The sequence below is a fragment of the Adiantum capillus-veneris genome, chromosome 22, assembly GCF_014529385.1.
Source record: "Adiantum capillus-veneris isolate H3 chromosome 22, ASM1452938v2, whole genome shotgun sequence".
Classification (NCBI taxonomy): Eukaryota; Viridiplantae; Streptophyta; class Polypodiopsida; order Polypodiales; family Pteridaceae; genus Adiantum; species Adiantum capillus-veneris.
The window spans coordinates 123,606,345-123,627,525 of record NC_140952.1 but is presented as its reverse complement, the minus strand read 5'-3'; the positions used below and the strand labels follow the sequence as shown (position 1 = coordinate 123,627,525).

General features: G+C 41.7%; 1 pseudogene; it reads right to left on the bottom strand.

Annotated features, from left to right (window-relative positions):
* Window positions 1-17,962: 17,962 nt before the first annotated feature.
* Window positions 17,963-19,026, bottom strand: LOC147430147 (peroxidase 42 pseudogene; annotated as a pseudogene).
* Window positions 19,027-21,181: the final 2,155 nt, after the last annotated feature.

Sequence of the window (21,181 nt, the reverse complement as noted above, 5' to 3'; positions counted from 1 at the left end):
GGTACTATTCAGAATCTAGGGAAGCTTCAAATTGGGTACTACTGAGGTAGGAATTGGTACCAGAATGATACCAGGTTTGGCATGCTGGGAATTGGTCAAATTTTGGCATGCTGGAAATGGTACTATGGAGCTGAGTATTCGTACAATGCTTGTTGGCTAACAAGTTCTGGTATTCTATGTTAATCCAAGAGTAAAAAGGCGAGCAAGGATTACAGTGTGGGCAACACATATTACCTGAGAATCATCTAGAAGATGTATGGCATGTTTGATGACACATTTTGCCTTCATCCTGTGCTTACAGATATCCTTTTTGTTAGGAGAAACTCTTGTCTCGGATTTCCAGAAAGCGGCCACCAAATCTCTAGTTTTGATTGTGATACTTGTATGCAGAGGCAACTGTCTGTGACAAGCACTAAGTGGCAACACTTCATCCTCATCTTTCATTCCCAGTCGACTGCTTACTGCCGCTATATTACGTCGATGAACACCCAAGGCAACATCAATTTTGGACTAGTTCACAGTGGGTATGCTCTGATCATCATTGTTCAGTATCATCGTCAAAGAGGTTCTCTTCACAAAAAGCTCAGTTGAAGAGTGGGGCACTTTCAGCCGAGTCAATGTGTTGCGAACGCCGAAAAGAAGACTCGATTGCACATCCGAACTCCTCAACTTGGAAAATGGTTGATGATGCATGAGCTACTCTAGAATTTCTTGTTGTTCTAGTGTTGTTAGTCCTTGGGTCTGCCACCATGGCTTTGCATATATTGTTCCTTGATTTGGTTGTAGCAAGTTCAGCTCTCTTAGCAGGGTTGCACTCCTTGTGTCATTGCTCATGCTTCTTTTGTGACCAATAGTCCCCCAAAAATACTTGGTTTGCTGACAGGTTCATGAATGCACGTGGTTTCCATCATAGCACCCTCTGTAGATGCATATACCCCTGACTCGAGATAGGTGAAGGAATCACGCTCAGTATCCATCATCATCTCTGAAGATATGGTACTCGCCTGAGTTGCCATGGCTGTATGGTGGGGGAGAGAGAGAGAGAGAGAGAGAGAGAGAGAGAGAGAGAGAGAGAGAGAGAGAGAGAGAGAGAGAGAGAGAGAGAGAGAGAGAGAGAGAGAGAGAGAGAGAGAGAGAGAGAGAGAGGTGGGTGCTCCACAGAGAACAAACCAGAGAATGTGTGTGTGTGTGTGTGTGTGTGTGTGTGTGTGAGAGAGAGAGAGAGAGAGAGAGAGAGAGAGAGAGAGAGAGAGAGAGAGAGAGAGAGAGAGAGAGAGAGAGAGAGAGAGAGAGAGAGAGAGAGAGAGAGAGCCAATCGAATCTACTTCCCCACTTCTTGCACCCACGTCGTTTATCTGTTATAACCTGTTTGGGGAAAAAAGAATAAAGTAGAGTAAATTATAAAGCCTCCAAGAAATTGATTTTATTGTTTCTCCTTTTTGTTCAATTTTGCATCTTTTACTTGGGTCTGATTCTCCTTACCACACCCACCAAGTCTAGGTGGTGTCAAGGACAACCAATTTTGTACCACCATCCCTTGCTTTCAGCCCTATGCCACCCTGCATAAACTATGAGGGTACCCAACTGAGAAAAACAAATATAAAGATGTTACCTTGAGTCCGTTATCATAGAGAATATTGAAGCTCAGTTGCAATAGTGTACGTGAAGCCATGCGTCGGCAATCACGTGTTAACTTTACCGAAAGCTTGAGTTTCATTGCTTTTCCGTATTGAAGATCTTGTACCCCACTAGCTGCATATTCTTGGATGCACTGTGGATGCGAATTGCATGTGGCTTGGTCAAGTTCGTATGGCTTGATTGAATCCGGATATTGGGACGGTGGGCCAAAACCCTTAGTAAGGTAGGGCAAAATAAAGATTTTTTTTTCAAAAAAACCAAAGAAATACTGTTGGATGCAGCCGCTATGGCCGACTGCACAGGCAAGAAGGCGGTCCTCTATGCCGGTGTGGTCGTCTTGTGGTCGTGCAATAGAAGCGAAGTTTGTTGTCGTAACTAGGGCGCATCTGTAGAGCCTCTCCATGCAGGATCTCATGTAGTTCAAAGTCGGCCCTTCCTCCCGCTAAGCCTCCTCGCCCGCGTGCCGATAATGTTCCCTTGTGGCCTCGGCCTTCCTGCCTAGCAAGAGCATCTGCACACACTGGGTGCTTCGACCCCGAACTCTTGCATATCCGCCTTGATCACCACGGCTTGCCCTCCATGCATGTGCGTTCTACTGCAAAAAATGAGGGAGAAGACTCCGAGAGTGAGAGAAGACTCCGATGCAAGAGAGAGGCCATGCCTCCCGCTAAGATCAAGAGAGTAACCGAGAGAGACCTTTCCCCCTTCCATGGCTCCTCTCCCCTAAGCTCTGATACCCACTATATAGCATGGCCCCTGGCCCTTTGCCCTAGTTGGATTCCCTTTCCACACTGCCTAGCCCGGCCTTGCCCTTGTCTAGTCCGGCCTTGTCGTTGTCTTGACATACGTAGAGTTGTACCTTCCTTGGTAAGTTGGTGATTTCTCATGCTCTCCACCATCAATGTACTGAGTTGGAGATTAGTCATTCTGAATTTCCAAGCATGGAAGTTGTTCTTGTCTAGCTTCTTCCAACACTTCACCAAGTCTTTGAGTAGCATGCTAAACATATTCAATTACCGCATGCACTTATTGCACAATGCTTAACAATATATGTGAACGATATAGAAAAAATAAAACTCTCTACACCATCAAAATGTGGAATTGCAAAATCCCAAACCTTAGCGTTTCTGCATGCAAACTCACTTTGACTCCAAAACAAGGACGAAAACGCACCCAAAATGGAAATTTTGCCCCACAATTGTAGTCCAAAGGTGCTCAAGATCTTCAAGTCATTCTCGGAGCTCATGACCCATCCATTCTTGTTCGTGTGTAACTCTGAGGGTTGGCAGTAAAAACTCCATTGGCAAAATAGCTTCAAGTCCGTACACCAAATTAAATGCAATGGCATTCACAATTGCTTTGCATGAAATCCTATAAGCCCATAGTGATTGAAGATTCATTTCCCACTCTGTTCTTCACGAGCTTACAATTTTAGTAAGCATACAGCTAAAGATTTTATTTGTGTGCTCTGCTTGAAAATTTGCTTGTGGATGATAGGATGCAGGTTTAATTTGTTATGGATGAACATAAACTTGTTAAGAAACTTCTCTAGCATTTTGTTGAGGAAATGTGTCCCGAGATCAATAGGAAGTATGTATCACATGAATATGCATCCGTATAATAATGCAACTGTGGTTTGTGCATCATTCTTCCTAGTGGATCTAGCTTCCGTCCACTTGGTGAGATAATCAACTTAGTTGCATTATACTTTTAGTGGCCGTATAATATGTTTGGCCCAAAAAAATGGACGTATAATACGATGACACATCACTCAAATCAGCCTCTCGTATTATTTCTCTACACTTACCTCGATTGAAGAAAACTTAGATCAAAGTTTTCTTCGATTAAAAAAAACTTTGATCAAAGGATTCCAAGTATATAAAGCGCGATTGTGTGCTCTCCCAACACCATTTGACACAAACAAATATTATTTTAATTTGAAAGAGTGATCCTCTCTCTCTCTCTCTTTCAATTAGAAATTCAATAATTTTAAAAATGAAGATTTAGATTAAATATAAAATTTAATTGTAAAATTTATGTTTAAATTTTGTTGATTATAATTTGTAGTAGAATTTGTTTTTTGTTTTTAATTTTAAATTGAATATTTTTTATTAGTTTTTAAAATTATAACTTTGCTCTTTTTGCGTTCTAGTTTTCTCACACTTAAAGAGGAAAATATTAGGATTTTAAGCCGTCTATCAATGTGTTGGAGTATATACTCATAGCAACGACAATGAAGTAAACACAAATTTTCTTGCTAATGTCATCTCTATGCAAAACTAGAACATCCAGACATTCATCCAAATGCTCTATATTCCCATAGCAAGGACACAATCAAGTAGGCAAAAGACATATTGCTTATGTCGCTCTTATGTGAAAATAGAGCACCTGGATGCATGTTTCGGGTGCTCTATTTTTCCATAGCATTCACACCATTGTCATTATACTTCAATTTATTTTGCATAGCAACAATATTATCCAATCGTTCTCCTTGGCGTCCCTATGTACATTTTGATGGACAGGAACAAACTGATGGCATGGCGTCCCTATGTACAAATTGATGGACCTACTATACCAAGCCAAGCAATTGTCTAAGTTTTCGTGTGTGAAAGAAATTTTTAATGCTCTCTTTGATCTGGAGAGTTTTTTGGAAGGCTTTAGCAATGAAATTCTTGACTATTAAAGGGTTCTTGTCGACCTTACTAGGGAGCATAAAGTTGACAACTTTATACACTTTAATCGTATTTTAATGCAGACAATTGAACACCAAGCACAGGCTCCAAGAAGCTAGAATTACTCCAAGATGATTGGAAGAATGTCCATCAACCCTTGTGAGTAGCATGGAAAGCATGGTTGTAAGCTTATGATCAAATACATTGCATTTTTTCTCTTTTTGACTCTTATTCCATTAGAGAAAGGAAAGTTCAAATCTTTGCAAATCACAGCAGCTGTGAATGTTCAAGACATGGAGGAAACACCTGTAGATTTTTAGAAAAAATGGAGAGGCTTCAATGAAAAGAGAATCAATAAGACTTGGAGTTGACCATTAGGAAGAGAATGGGGTCTAGGAGGGCCTCTTTATTTGGTAGTTTAAAGGAATCAGACCTCTAGTATTAAGAAAGCAATCAAAAGACAACTTTTGAATTCAAACAAAAAAAGGGCTAGTTTATTTGAATTCAAAATTTCCCCCCAAAATGAAATTTAAAATATAGCGGGTAAAACCATATCATGTAACATATCTATGGAAGGAGCTCGGCGAGTAGATTACAGATCTATAATGTTCACTTAAATTGGAGATCATGTGTAGGAGTTATAGAAGGCCAAAAAATCATAAAGTTTTTCACGCCCTTTCTGGGGGGAAAAGTGCATTCTTTGACCACTCTTACACCTCTCTTACACACCCACCATTCTTGCACACATGACATGCCTCTATTTGTCAAAATGTTGATCACCTCTAGAATCTCATGGCAAATAAAGAGGCTCTTCTAGACCCCATCCTCTTCCTAATGCATTAGAGGTTTCGGACTTGCTCTAGGATTTATGGGCTCAATAAGTGCATACTTTGGCACTATGGCGAGTTATGTCCTTCCCTCTTTTGGCAAGTAGTTGCACGGTTACAAGAAGCGCCTGATCAAACAGCTAGAATTGATCCTTGTATTATCCCCCACTTGCTTCATTGCCTCTCTCTAGTGGAAAGCTATTTACAAAGCCATTGTAAATGTCTTTCACTTGCTGATGATCTATTGTATGCATCTTTCCTTTTTGGTATACTCCTTTTTATAGTTGTAGCAATATCAAAATTGTCTAATATTTTTTTAGTCTCTTGTGATCTTGTTGTGTGCCACACTTGTCTGTAAAACCATTCGAATACTTCAAGCAAGCTATTAGCTTTTTGAGCTCCTCCACCATGTCTAGTGTCTTTGAAAAACTTGGTTCATGTCTAATAGTGGGATTTCTCCATACCTTGAGTAGACTAGATGTAAGGATTAAACACATGCCTTCACTCCATCTCTTAGCCATATGGGAACTAGCCCTAGAACGCTCTAGAACATCTCATGAGAGCCTACATAAGAAGGCACCCTCCACAAGCTCTACACATCACTTGTAGTTTACAAGCTTTGCTTATGCACTAGTTATTTTGTTCATTTCAATGGTGTAAGTTATCCTCTTGCATAGACATTTTATTTCTCTCTCATCTCTCCTCATTTTGTGTCTACAACATGAATGCTACATGTGTGTATCCACCCTAAAAACCCAACAACTGGTATCAGAGCATTAAAGACCCTCATGGGCTCACTAGCACACACTAGCATTCACTTTTAGGTGGTTTTCTTATACTCTCTCTCTAAAAATTTTGTGGAAGAGTTAAAAGAGGAGAAAGTCAAGCCTCACAAGTGGGCATGCAAGTGGACAAGTGGCCTTGACATGTGGAAAATGCTCTTCACTTGATTCTTGCTCATTCAACCACCTACTTTCTCTCTCCTCTAGGAGCTTCTCCTTCTTCCCACCAAGATTTCATGAAAAGCTTCAGCTCTCCATCAGCCCCAAGCTTGATCTCAATGCTCCTTACTCTCACTTGCTTCATTCTTGCAAGACTAGGCTTCTACTAGCTTCTATCTTCGTCTATCTTATTCTCTACTTCACAAATAAGCTCTCGAAGCTTCCATGGCCGTGTTTTCTTCAAAAAAAGTCTATTTACTTGCTCTAATCAGCCCCATTTCATGCTCCTTTGATGCCTAAAGCTCCGTACATTCATAGTACAAGACTAGCTAACTAGTCACTAGCTACTAGTCACATTTTCATGAGTTTTAAGCTTCATTAATTCTCTATTTTCATATCAGAGAATTAAAAGTGAAAAACAGGCCCTTAAATCTAATTTTTATGCTCTATTAAGCACTCTTAAGGCTTGGGTAACACTCTACGACACTTGTCGACAAAGACTACATCAATCGGGAGCGTCTACATCACTAGTTCAAGGCCGATTCTACTTCAACAAAGGGGGACTTTTCAAATCAGCAAAAACAGCAAGCAATAGGCTGATTTCTCATCATTCCACACTCTTCAGAAAAGGGGGAAAAGGATGCTTCAACTCTACTTTGAGGTGGCAATACATTGCCGCACTTGGTAACCGAAAACAAGCATTTTGTAACTCTATATGATACATTTTACTTACTTCATTTGTATGCTATTGTAACGGGCCAAGACACCATCAAGAGAGTCTCTTAATAGGACCGCTCTTGCCATTGCATATTCACCTACCATCATACACTATGGGTAATGATAATCTATCTATCTTTAATGGGGTAGGATTCCACACTTGGCAAGTTAAGGTAAAGGGATATCTAATGAAAAAAGGGTTATGGAGCATAATCACATCTAATATTGATGAAGAGAACCCACCTTCACGTGTACAACAACGTGAACTTCAAATTAAGGATGAAAAAGCATTGGGCATTCTTCTCACAAGTGTAGCGGATGAGATAGTTCACTATTTAGACCAATCCACTACCGCTAAGCATGCATGGGAGATACTTGAGAGAAATTTTGGGGAAAAATCAAAACACTCTAAGATTTCTTTTAAAATGAAACTCTATAGCTTAGTTATGCAAGAGGGTGAAAGCTTATCTAGCTTAGTCAATAGACTAAAAAGCATTTGCACGCAACTAAGTTACATAGAATGCAACATTGAAGAAGAAGACAAAATTGTTGTATTACTTAAGTCTCTTCCATTGCAATATGATAATATCGTGACGGTCTTAAAAGAGAAGGAACCAATTCCTTCACTTGAGAGCATTGTCAACTCTTTACAAGAACAAGAGAAGAAACACACACATAAGGAAGAGAACACCTCACAAGCTTTGTATGTTTCATCTTCTTCTAAAAAGAACTTCAAAGCATGTAATAAGCATTGTGAAAAGACAAATCATATGTCTTTCAATTGCTACAAAATCAAGAAGTGTGTGAAGTGTGGTAAAGTGGGGCATGCGCCTCAATTTTGTAACCACAATGGGCTCAACACCGACACTACCTCTGACATTCAACGAGGTAAAAGGTCTTCCAACAAGGTTCACTATATGCATAGTGATGATGACGACGACAGAGATGACGACAACGAGGATGTCGAGAGCATCAACTTCATCCATTCAGCCATCTCTTCTCCTTCCTCTAGTTTTTCTAATAAAAATCATGTGGAGTGTAACCCCAAATATGGCTCAAAATCCAAATCCAATTATAAGTATGATGATATTTACTAAATATTCATTTTCAGCCCATTATGTTTAGTTACCCACTTGTTAAGTTGTATCCTAAGGGTGATGATGCTTTGTATCTCTTTGAGCACCATTTTATGTTGTATCAATGTAGGGCATAATGTTGTATCCATATGAGAACCATTATGTACCACATTAGACCCAAAAATGATGTATCAAAAATGTATGAACCTTCTACATACCTTTGTGCAACCTTAGGAGTTACAAGCATGAGTTTAAGGGGGAGTTTGTAAGGATTAAACACATGCCTTCACTCCATCTCTTAGCCATGTGGGAACTAGCCCTAGAACACTCTAGAACATCTCATCAGAGCCTACATAAGAAGGCACCCTCGACAAGCTCTACACATCACTTGTAGTTTACAAGATTTTCTTATGCACTAGTTATTTTGTTCATTTCAATGGTGTAAGTTCTCCTCTTGCATAGACATTTTATTTCTCTCTCATCTCTCCTCATTTTGTGTCTACAACATGAATGCTACATGTGTATATCCACCCTAAAAACCCACACTAGATTAACAGGCTTCCATATTTCTTTACAAGGAGTGTGATTGTAGATAATGTGCTGCACAAAAACAAAACAAAACTTTAGTAACTTCTGCAATTATTGAAGCAAATTAGTAGAATCAAAATTCATAAGTATTACTATGTCGTGTGTGAAATGTGGTGAGGTCCAAGCACTTGTCGTAGCTTTCTTGAATCTATTCAACTTTTCCTTAAAGTCGTTGAGGTCATTCTTTCCCTAATAACTTTTATCACAGTAAGAAAAATACATGCAGTGTGCAAAGTTGGACAATTGAAAGGGAAATATCTAAAATAGCTTGAAAGTTTCGATTTTTAGAGTGTCTATCTTGGAATTATTTTCAATAAACAAGATGTACTCCTTTGTTGCACCCATGTAGTAGATACAAGGGATTTTGGCATTGACACCCCTTTTAATACATTGTACATACACTTTAGTGTCTTTAAGTGCCCCGAATATGCCATTCCACCTTGTACCTACCAAAGCCCTCAACATCTAGCTCCTCTCCAGTCTATTGAGCTTTGATTATTGCAGGGATACTAGTGTGGTGGATTACCCAATTCAACACACTTAAATCTTCACTATCAACCTCAAAAGCACCCAACCACCAAATGTTCTTCTCTTATTGCACCTTAAAGATTTTAGGGTTTTTTTCCCTCTGTGGTATAAAGAGCTCTATTCATGAGGGTTATTGATACTCTCTCAAACTTTCTACCCTTCATAATTTCACTCTCATCTAATTCGATGACAAAAATGGCTTGCCCATTCACCTCAGTATGTTGAAGATCATGGAATTTTATCATTTCCCTTTGCAAAGTTCTCAAGTCAAAGAATAGATTGTTCAAGGGGTTAACTTGAGGTCTTTCTTCTTACCAATATATATGTCATTGGTGTGGAAAGGCTCTCCAAGCATATCCATGACCTTGGAATTAATTCATAGCTTGGCGTGATGAGCAATTGACGGTTTGGAAGAAAGGACTCCTTCACTCTTGACTGCTTCAGGTTTCTTTGTCAGACCAAGGTCTAGATGGCATGGCCCAACCTAGGGGGGTCAGAGACCTAGGCCAAGGGCCGGACTGAAGGTGTCGACCGGGGATCCATTTAGGGCAAAGGGCCATGGGCCCTCCTATAAGAGATTGGCTAGGAGGAGGATCTGACATTCAGTCTTCCCACGGTCTTTCACTGGTATCAAAGCTTAGGGGGGATAGCTATGGAGAAAGGGGCCCTTACATGGCTTGTGCATCTCTCTCTCTCTCTCTCTCTCTCTCTCTCTCTCTCTCTCTCTCTCTCTCTCTCTCTCTCTCTTGCTCGTTCATGGAGAGCCATGGAGAATATCTCTTGTTGGGCGGGTAGATCAAGGCCGAGCTCTGCACGTGTGCAGAATCCCTTGCTAGGCGAGAAGGCAGCCATGGAAATGGTACCTTGAGGCGGGAGGGCCTGCTCGTCAACCTGCACAAAAAAGGTCGCTATGGGGCTTATTTGAAGCACTGGAGAGAGTGCTTGAGGGTTTGTCACTGGGCCGCCTGCTCTTGATAACCCTTGTGCGTGAGGGCTTCTCTTCTTCTATGCAGTAGCATGCAGCCCGCCATAGTTGCGACATGTTCATACCTAAGGTCACTTTGATCTTAGGGCTTCTTGATATGAGGAAGCTCCCACGCTTAAGGGCCTCAAGAAGTTGTGGCAAGGAGTCATGACCATGGTCAAGGACACTCAAGGAATCCTTGCCCGGCTTGTCGAAATGCATGTGAGCCTCAAAAAGGCAGAAGGGCCACTCAAGGACGCCCTGGTCGGTTTGCCAAGTTGCATGTGAGCTTTGCCTCGAAGGGAGGCAAAGGCAGATTTTCCAAGGTATGCATGTCGTAACATGCATGCTCATGCTTGAGCCTTGGCAAAGGGGCCATGGCTGCATGGCATGCCCATTACAATAGAGAGGAATCAAGAAAGAGATTTCCAAGGGTACTTTTATTCCAAAAATCACCGACGATTGCACTTCGACCAAGAATTATGCTCATGGAAAAAAGCTTTCAAGAGCAAAAGAAATGCCAACAAGGATTGATGAAGACAATCAAGATGTTCGGCATGCTCAACTAAGAGCAGGAGCCTTCTAGTACTGTGTGCCGCCTTCACGGATTTTCGACATGATTCCAGGTATTTATGTCTACGTTTTGGCATTACTTTTTGAATTAATTATGCAATCAATTGTTTTTTATTATGGTTCATTGACATGTAACAAGCACGGCTTGATTGTCTTTTACAAGCATGGCTCGTATTGACTCCTCAAGTGATAAGTGGTAGTTGAGGTATCTCAACACCCAGTAAGGTATGCGCCTAGTATGGTTCTCTTGGAATTCATTGTTGGCATCGTCTCAATGCTTAACTTGCAAAATCAACTCAAGCATGGCTTGAGTACTTGCCACACTAATCTGTCAGACAGATCATCAGCAGTTCGATTTTTGTGCCATTGGACTCTCAAGGAGATCGACACACCATGTGGCTCGACCTGATGAAAGGTGCATAGGGCTCGGCATGACCAACTTCTTGTCATTGCTTCCAAAATCCCGCAAAGATGCTAGCCACACCGCACTAGCCAATTTTTGTTAACAAGGTCAATTTTTGTTTACCATGATATTTTTGCGTCGGCAGTAGCATCTGTTGGCTAACAAATCCGTACTTATGTGACGCAAGGCTTCCATTTCTGCATTTTGTAATGAGCCTTCCCACTTTTGGCATATGCTATGAGCATACACACTTGGGAAGGATTTGACAGTATGCTTGCAAGTTGTCTCATTACGTACAAGATGGACATATATGATACAAGAGGATGTATGTGCATACACAATAACTCTCTTGCAACAATCTCTCGCAAAGCAGATATGTCTATGAGCTGATTTGGAATGAGTTTTTTCCTTCCAAATCTCAGGACCACTTGTTGCCGCAACGACCAGGTTAGCCAACTCTAAGTTCTTCTTATTTTTCCATGTTTACACCTTTGCTTGGACATTACTGTTTTTGTGCAAACCAAAGTGCTTTGACAATTTAATATGAAGCAAGGCTTCCCACTTGTGCCAAGATACTATCAAGGGGCATTTGCAAACATGTTTGGAGACACTGGTAAAATAAGGAATATCACCTCACAAAATCGCTACTCGTATAGACTGTGCAAGGCACTTCTGGTTTTGGCTCTCACGTTTGAGGCCGTTATTCTCGCGAAGGGCTTACCACTCTACATGTAAGGCATGCTAGCTAGGTGAAATGACCTCCACCACTTTTTGGTTTATGCTTCCGCTATAACACTAGACACTTTGTCACGGACAAGATAAGTTCTGGATTGTTTAACATGATTTTTGGGTTGTTGTCCAAACACAACAACACTCAAAAGAACCTAGCACTCGGACATAATTCAAAGGCAAAATGCTCTCATTAAGTCACACAGGTGTCGTCACAAACACATACACGGTAGGTGGGTCAGTCTGTGACTTGTTTGTGTTTTGCTCTTACCTTTCTCGATGAGAGAGTCATAGCAAAAAATTGTTGCATGCTTATAGGATAAGTTGCACACTAGGCATCAGATGCACACAAGCAGGGGCACCAACTATGCACGTCATAAATGCTTAAGGAAAGTTCCTCATCCCCACATGCTCTCTTTCTCTCTCTTTCTTATTTCTCTCAATGCATAATGAAAACTTTCTAAGAAGCTTTTGAATATGTTTGTTTGGGAGTCAGCCTGAGCCAAGGTGCTCTAACTCTCAGCTAGGAATGGGGCAAGGCGCCAGTCTTCATTGGTTTGTTGATTGAACACTAATTGCCATAAGGGCTATGAGCCACACACGCTAGCTAAGATTCATTGTTAGATCTCGGGTAAGACCCAATTGTTGGCACTCCTTGGGTGATTGTTCTTAAGATCGAATAGATATACCCAGTGGAGTATACATTGTTTAGGGTGTCATTTTTGCACTACATGTTTTTAGTGCGACGCTCAAGTTAAGTTTTTGATAATCTTAAACTCACATCAATTGATCTATACCACGGAGTCTAGAGGCAGCAAACAGTTGAGAGAGCATGGCTGTTCATACGAGCTAGGCATCTCACTTGTGTGGATCTCTTGCTCTCTCTATAGCACTACAAGTGTCTATGGCATCACAGTTTTGGGGTAAGACCCAGTGGGTGTTTACTAAATCACCCCATAGGCATTGAGGATCACAATTTGATCTATCCCAGTTGTACTTTCAAGGAAAGAAGTCCACAATCTACTAGGGGGTAGTGGACAAATCAACTTTTCAAGTCGATTCCAATCATTTTTATATACGATCGACTATGTTAGTTACCATTACCTGCTGGTTGAGCAAATTCTATAAAGGGTCTTACCAAGGGGTTTGACTACGTATATTATCACGAAAGGGTTTGGATTGCGACGGCAACACCGAGGGTACCCAGTGCAATGTTGCTTGTTTTTTTCACAGATGGGAGACGTGCTCCTGTGCATTTGAATACGGGTAAGTGAACATATAGTTCAATCCCCAAGGGTACACATCTACTATTTTGGTGTTATTCCATTTTTCAGTATGCTTTGTTTGATTTTTTCAACTCGTATAAATACGATTGAATGTTTCAGAGACATGCCAAAGGCATGTCGGAACAAAGTTTTTTGGGTTGTAGTGTCCAATATACATTTCTGCATTATGCTATTATGAACTCACTTGTAGGGTTCGCTTTGGCACATGTTGTCACATGGGATACAACATGGTCTAGGAACTCAAGGGATTTGGTTTAGCCAGTGTGGAGCAATGTTAATGAGGGTCCCTCTCACTCTTGTCATGGAGTGTTTTGTAGTTACCTCCACACACAAGTACATCTTGTACTTGATGGATGTTGCTTTTTCGGCCATCCTAATTTGAGACATACTCCACATGTGGAGAATATGAGTCTCTGGGACTGACACTGGTGCCTAATTCCTAATGATGTGTCGTGATGACTTCCCTATGTGCTGGCCGAATCCGTTTATTAGACCATTTAGAGCACACCATATCGGGTACAATTGCAGTGGCCAGATATTGTCGGGTACTAAGTACAGACTTGTTGTTCCGATTACAAGTGCTGTGAAATCACCTTAACGGAGGGTCGTTTCTACATATAGCCAAGTATGCTACATTCATGAGACTGTCTCATGGTTGGTATCTAGGTGTAATTGGGTTGTCACATTCTGTTATGGTCCAACTTTTGTTGCCAGGCTTTCTCGTATGTACCATGGATAGTCTCGTCATGGAATTGCGGTTTGGATAAGTTTGTGTTAAATGCATGCACACTAGGTGTTATGGGCCCTAGTTTTTAACACTGATTTATTTGGAGCGGCATGCAAATTCATGGACTTTATTCTTTCTGCACCTTTTTACACTGCAAGTGCAATCTCTACTGCAAATTTATTATGAGTTTACACCCTGCCATACGAGGTACTGGATCAGGATGGGTGTTTGTGGTTGGATGGTCTAAACACTATGAACTTACTCCAATCCAACCCGCTTTCAACCTCGTTGATTGTCTCCACTCCATATCAAATTATGGTTTGATACTCAGTGGTTGAGTCATAGTTATCGTCAGTCGTGGAAGACTGTTTGTAAGTGGTCGGGGGAAAGCACCTCACTCTTACTGCTGCTATTCATCCAGTGTTGGATGGGCAGCTTACAAGTATTTTTTGCCAAAGGATCTGTTAAGAGCATACGTTAGCACAACACATTCCGAATGGGCGATTCTCTCCCTATTCTAGAATTTGCTTAAGTAAGGTTTTTAACTTTGAACACTTGTTGTGGTGGGGTTGGATACCGTTTCAATAGTTTCATAAGTCAAGGACTTAATACGTGTGCTGACAAAGTCTATTGGCAGATAACCTTCATTAGGGGTGACCATGTAGTTCTATGTGTTCCAAAATGTTTAGAAGTCTGACATAGGACACACCCTATTCTACTTCTTAGTAGCTATGAGCTTTATAAGATACTCACATAAGTTGGAAATCTAGCTCACAACTTCATGAAAATTTGTACCAAGGCTTTCTTGCTTTTTTCTAGTAACTTCAAAAAGTCTCTAAACTGGTTAGATACAAGTGGTTGCAAAAGGACAACAATGTTGAAAATCAAGATGTTGCTCTTGGTTTCATTGAACCTCCTTACTGCACCAAGTATCGGTCATGTGGACAATTGGCCCGCGTAGAGGATGCCAATAAGGAAAACATCAGTGTTCTTATGAAGATACTACCACTTGTGTTTTCGAGGACGAAATCGCTTCTCCAAGGGGGGAGTAATGTCAGGCAAAAGGCTAGAGGGCACGGCCCAACCTAGGGGGGTTAGGGACCTAGGCCGAGGGCCGGACTGAAGGTGTGGACAGGGGATCCATTTAGGGCAAAGGGCCATGTGCCCTCCTATAAGAGGTTGGTTGGGAAAAGGATCCGGCATTCAGTCTCCCTACGGCCTTTCATTCTCGCCCTATTGATTAGCTTGAACAACTTTTGGTAACACACCCTACTGATTCCAACTTTGTCCAAAGTGCCTTGAACTTCATCTTTCTCCAAAGTAGAACTTTGCAAAAATCCATTGATGCATTTTTACCTAGCGACCCTAAATCTTCTTTCGTTCAATAGGTTTCCACAACAACAATTGCTATTGTTGCCAGCAACAATAGGTGGAATAAGTTCATAAAATGATTGCGATGCACCTCTCATGTTTCCTTATGAACAGTCTAGCTGAACTAAGGACCTGAGGTAAACACAAAGAAAGACTATAGCACCCAGAGATACCAACTTGCAAAACAAATGTCAATTTGATTTTAGAAAAAGCACTTTTACCTTGCTACTTTAATTCTTCAGCTACATCCTCCACCTCCTCGCTTGAGACTCTCTATATTCTTCAACTTCCTTTGTCTTTGTCTAAACCCAAGCTCTATCCTCTTTCTTCTCACTGTATTCAACAATGATTGGAGGTTCTTTACCTTCTCCTTGCTTTCTTGAAGCTGATGATTAAGAGAATCCTTCAACAATGTCCCTAGGCACTACAAGGTTTTGTGTATAACCTAATAGCCCTTTCATACCATCTCCTACAAATCTCATCAATGAAGAACAACTAAAAAATGGTGGGGTGCATTTGGTTAAGGTGTCTATGGGATATATCTATCATCGGTCCATAGATCAATGTGCTTCTTTTGTTCTAATCTCAATGCTTCTATGGCAGAAGGAGGAGTTTCACAAAGTTTTTTTTTTTTTTTGGAGAGGGGAATATTCATCTTCCAACTTGACATGGAGATGTAGATACCTCTTTTACTAGGATTCACGGAGATGATGTGGGGAAGATGATGAGTTGGATATGGTGCAGAGCCTAAGGTGTAGAGAAAGGGCAAAATGAATAGAGGGAAATTTGAAATTTGGACCAAAGAGAGAAATGGTGCATTTGGAGGGAGAACTTTTGGGAAAGGGACACATTCCTAAGAGATTTCAAAACAACACTACATGTGAGGGCCCAAAAAGTGATCCCATGCACCCAATAAAAATATAGAATTTTCCCCCCAATTTTGGATTTTATAATTCCTTGTTCATTTTTTACAAATGAAAAGTATTTTCTCTCTCTACCATTTCTTATAGGGTGAATTCAAGACCTCAAACTTCCCCTAGTGCTTGCTGCTATGAAACTCACTAGCAATGATCTGTTTGTTTTTCTTGGTTTGTACCCTTGTCACTACCTTGACTAGAACCGTAGGTTCACTATTAGAGGAGCTAACTAACATGACTTGTACTATGTTTATGGAAATTCTTTCCTTATTTGCAAGGTTTCTAGGGCAATCCTCTGGATAGTGTTCAACATTTTGGCTGCATTTCATGCAATATGCCTCGATTGACCTAGCATTCTTATTAGGCTCTGGAAAATCATTTTTCTAATGGTGATTAGAGTCGTTGTTATGGCAATGCCTATTTCACCATAGGTGGTCTAGCTCCCTGGTTTGCAATGAAGCAAACCGGTGCAGCCTCTGGAGGTGTCTGATAGATGGGTTTTTTCATGGTAGTTTGTGATTGAATATACCACTCTTTCTCTGCTACCAGAGTTGATGAGCTAGCCTCATTATAGGGCATAACGCTCTATAGTCAGCTCTTCCACTTGTCCTTCAGCTAGCATGTACTTGACTAGCACATCATTGTTTCTTGGTAGGGGTGGTTGCGGCCTCTCCATAGCCATGGGTGGTTTCTGAAATTGTCCCATGCTAGGTGGATACCTATACAGAGGTTGTCCCTGCCATCTCATTGGCACAAATTGGATGTTTCCATTGTATTTTGATCTATAATAGCCCTTTTTCATCTCATGTCTAGTCCATTTACCTTCAATGGCACACCACTTGGATGGCTTTATTGGTCCCATGGGCTGTCGTGGTGGTGGACCTTGTCGGCTTGGCCCTCTTACTTACATCCTCTACATATTACTCATCATATCATATCATTCATTCACTTAAGTATGTCTTCAATGGAATTTGTAGGAACTACCACATTGAATTCTACCTATATTGGCATAGTAGATGTGGTTCTCTTGCTTTTTGTGTCCTTAATTGTGCTCTTTTCATTGAAGTTCTCACAGTTGTCTCCCAAGTCTATAGCATCTAGGATGCATGCTTCCAAGGTGGTATGCTTCTTGCTATATAGAATAGCATGCAACTCTTTGGTAGGTAATCCTTCTAGAAACATTGAGACAAGTCTCTCCTCAGTTGGAATTTCTAACTCCGGACATCTGTCAATGTATTATCTCATTCGACTTACACAATCTCTTACAAACTCCCCTTGTTTTTGTTTGAAGTTGTAGATTTGTGCTACTATGCTCCACTTGATTCCCATCAAGCAGCAACAAATCTCATTGCCGAAGTTGGCATATTTAATGGATCGAGGAGGTATGGTGTGAAACCAAGTTAAAGCCTTACATTCCAGAATCATTCTAAATCTTTCAAACTGAGTCTGCTCTCAGTACTCTCCTAAAGCTTGCTAGGTGGTCATATAGATCTATAGATCCACTATATATTTTGACCCATTTTTGAAAATCAATTGGTTTGACTCTGCGGTTAAGCTCACCACCCACTCTTTTGGCTAGCTCTGTCTAATCCTTCAAACCAATTTCTTGGTAGTAGATGACTCATTGGCCCCTCTTTTGGTCCTTGTGTCACCCGTTCTTCCTTGGTTAACAGTGGTTTCCATCCCTCTCACCCAATTCTCATCATTGAGGCGACTTTCATGGGCTACACTACCCCGTTGGTTGGTCATACGTACTACAAAAAGATCTTTCTATTGGTCCAATTTTCTATTCCATTTTAAGTCCCATACCCATGATCATCTCTAGGATTGAGTAGCCTTAATACTTAAGTATAGAAATTTAGAGTTTAGACAAAAATTGAAGCCTTTGAGCTCTTATGCCTTTTTGCAAGCAAGTGTGCATGCGCATGCACACACACACACACACACACACACACACATTCTTCCTTGCACTGAGTGTGCTGCAAGAAGCATGTAATTTCATACCTTACATGGATTGACCAAGTACTTCATCTACAGACCAATGAGTGCCACTGTGGGCAATGTTGATGTTGAGGGAAGTGATGGATTCAAAGAAGGAACTAACATCCGTGTCATGAGGTAGTAAATAGGCATCTACATCCACTTACTCTTGTGTGTGTTGCCTCACGGTCTTCACTTCAAAATATGGGCCTACAAATTCAAACAATTCATGGCCACACGAGCTCCATATTGTGCTTGCATATGCACTTGCTCAAGTATACGTCTGTACAAGAGTGTAGACAGACTGCTGAAAAATGTGTGTGTGTGTGAGAGAGAAAGAGAGAGAGAGAGAGAGAGAGAGAGAGAGAGAGAGAGAGAAAGAGAGAGGTAACACTATCATGGCCGGAGAGGTTGACAACGTGAGTGCAAGAGACAATCCTTGAGCACTCGTGCTCCAAGGTCTTCTTCATGACATTGGCGTACTTGAAGTTGCGCATGCCAAAGTTCCTCTCCCATTCCCTCTCTCCCCTATGCCTAGATGTGGATTCCAATAGCAGAGACTCATTGCAACCCTTCCCATCACCAAAAGTTAGCCTCTCTCTCTCTCTCTCTCTCTCTCTCTCTCTCTCTCTCTCTCTCACACACACACACACACACACACACACACACACACACATGCATGTGAAAAACCCACAATGGCCTTGCGTAGTGCCCATCACTTTCATACACACATAATGCAACTACCCATTACTTTCGTTCAATCTCTCTTTCACACACACATTACAATCCACTCCTCTCTCTCTCTCTCTCTCTCTCTCTCTCTCTCTCTCTCTCTCTCTCTCTCTCCATGCGAGCACACACATTGATGGCGCAGTCATGGAAGATGTTTCTATGGAAGGAGATGGTTGCATTGCCATGAATGTAGTAGATTTTTATGACTTGCTCCTTCACAATTTTCCTCAGCTCGAGGGCACATCTTGGAGTAGAAGCCATAGCTCAAACCCTTTAAGGAGGCAACGTGGCTTGCCCAATGAAGTACATTGAAAGCAACTACACCACATGGAGCGACATCAACATTAGCTTCTCCATGATCACATAGACGCGAGTGTGTGGCCTATGCTAGAGAGAGAGAGAGAGAGAGAGAGAGAGAGAGAGAGAGAGAGAGAGAGAGAGAGAGACCCTTTTCTTGGCACCCATTCCATTCCTGACTCTCCACACCAAGGTCTCCCTCTCTTTCTTTTTTTGCCTTGATCTCCACTCCCCCTTCTCATGCCAGATGACAAGAGCCTCCAAGGTGCATTACATATAGTACCTTGATTTTTTAAGACTCCTTGAGAATAAATGGTTCATGGGTGGCAAATTGGTTTATCTATTGCTTTCAATAATTTTCTATGTAATCAATGAGGTTGAAGCTCCGTGTGCTCTTTTTCTCTCCAAAATCTTTTTCTATCTGTATGATAGGTGTGCGCACTCAGCTTTCATTTCCATCATTTTTTTTGGCATGTGCAGGATTCTCTCATTGTGAGTCTTTTTCCCAACAAGAAACATCTCTAGCATATGCTAAAATTTCAAAGCCTACTATTGCATTCTCTAAAAAGATGGCCTTCTCACACACATGTAGTCAAGGTCTTTCCTACCTTTTCTTTAGTACTTTAAAGTGCCATTTTGTACAAAGAGGACACTCACGCCTTGAGATAATTTATATGTTTGTGGCCACGGAGCCACCGTAACTAACCACATTAAAACCATAAATAACATCAAGAGGTTGCCACAGAAATCACAAGGATTACCACTCCAGATGATACCCCTTCAAGATGAACCTCAACACAATACATGGGTTAAACAGGGTGCCACCCTCCAAAACATCATCCATAAACCTGGGAAAGATCAGAAAGATGCAAAAAAGGAGATATCATCGCATATGGGGAGAGCCCCGGCACTCTATCACCATGAGAACGGGTTGAAAAAGAGTCGATGTCCAAGACACCACATCAATCCGAACCAACCAAACCACACGGGCTTTTTCGGAGAGTCCCACGTCGTCACAAGGCACACAAAATCCACACCTAGCCGAAGAGGATCCGCCACACAACAACAAATTGATGCTCCCTGCCATCAAAAACGCCGAGGCTGCCACTCACTACCTGGCTACTGAGTAGCACCAAAACTAGCACTATGAGACGAGGCACGTAGGAGAAATCTTCAAAGTTAAGAAGGGACCACTACCACAAATAGGGTGTTGCTCGTAAGGTGAAACCACCATTCTAAACTTAGAGCCCCGTCCCGCCTGGCACTTGCAGGGCTTGCAACAACACGCACTACTCGTGTCTTGAAAGCGCCTTGAGAGGTCACACTAGATTTTGGCTTTTGAGCTAGATAACTTTTCGCCGTTTTCAAAGGTAAGCTGCAGCATAACACATTATTTTCGTCTCATTTTACTCTCCAAAATGAGTGTACAATTTTTGTAGACCTATGGTAGCCCGCCGTTCCCAAGCCAATACGCCATCAAAATCTGTTCTCGGGTGACATTTTGCAGGGATAGCAGCTTAGTCTTGTCCCCGTAAGTGTTGTAAGGCTTGTGTGAGACTACCTCTTCTTGGTTGCAGCACCTTCAGCCCCCTAGCCTCTGGGTGGAACGGGGCTCTAGGAGCAACCTAGCCCCCCTTCTTGGGAGCGTCCCCCGCTCTTGCGGCCTTTTCTTGGTTTGTCATAGTAATCGAGATGAGTGCACAACCAGAGAACCCCATCTCCCCTATGCCTTCGTGCAACCTGCCCCTTGAATGATGTCGCCTCTCGTGCACAGGTCAGGGAAAACGTGCAATAGGATGACCTAGGGTTTCCCTCGTTGCCACACACCTCCTGTCCTTGTTGCGTCACCATGCATGTCTTCTCTCCTATCTTTGCTCAAACTTTTTTCTTTTTGCAGGGTGAGGACTGCTGCCAATCTCAATGGCATCAAAGTGGATGTCCTTTCTATTGCTTGCATCCCATACATTTCTTCCCTTGTCTAATCTTTGCAATCTTTCTGTTTGGATCTCTTATCTCACCTTCTGTTTCTTTGGATATTATGATGTGTTTTTTCACCCTTACTTTGCACTACAACAATGAACTCTTCCCAATCCCAGCACCACCTCCTCCTCTTGCCTCTCCCACTTCCACAACCTTGGCTTACAAGGCCTATGCATGACTCTCCGTCACTCCTCCCTCTCCTCAGTCTCTAGGCTCACCAAAACCCAAATTTGAC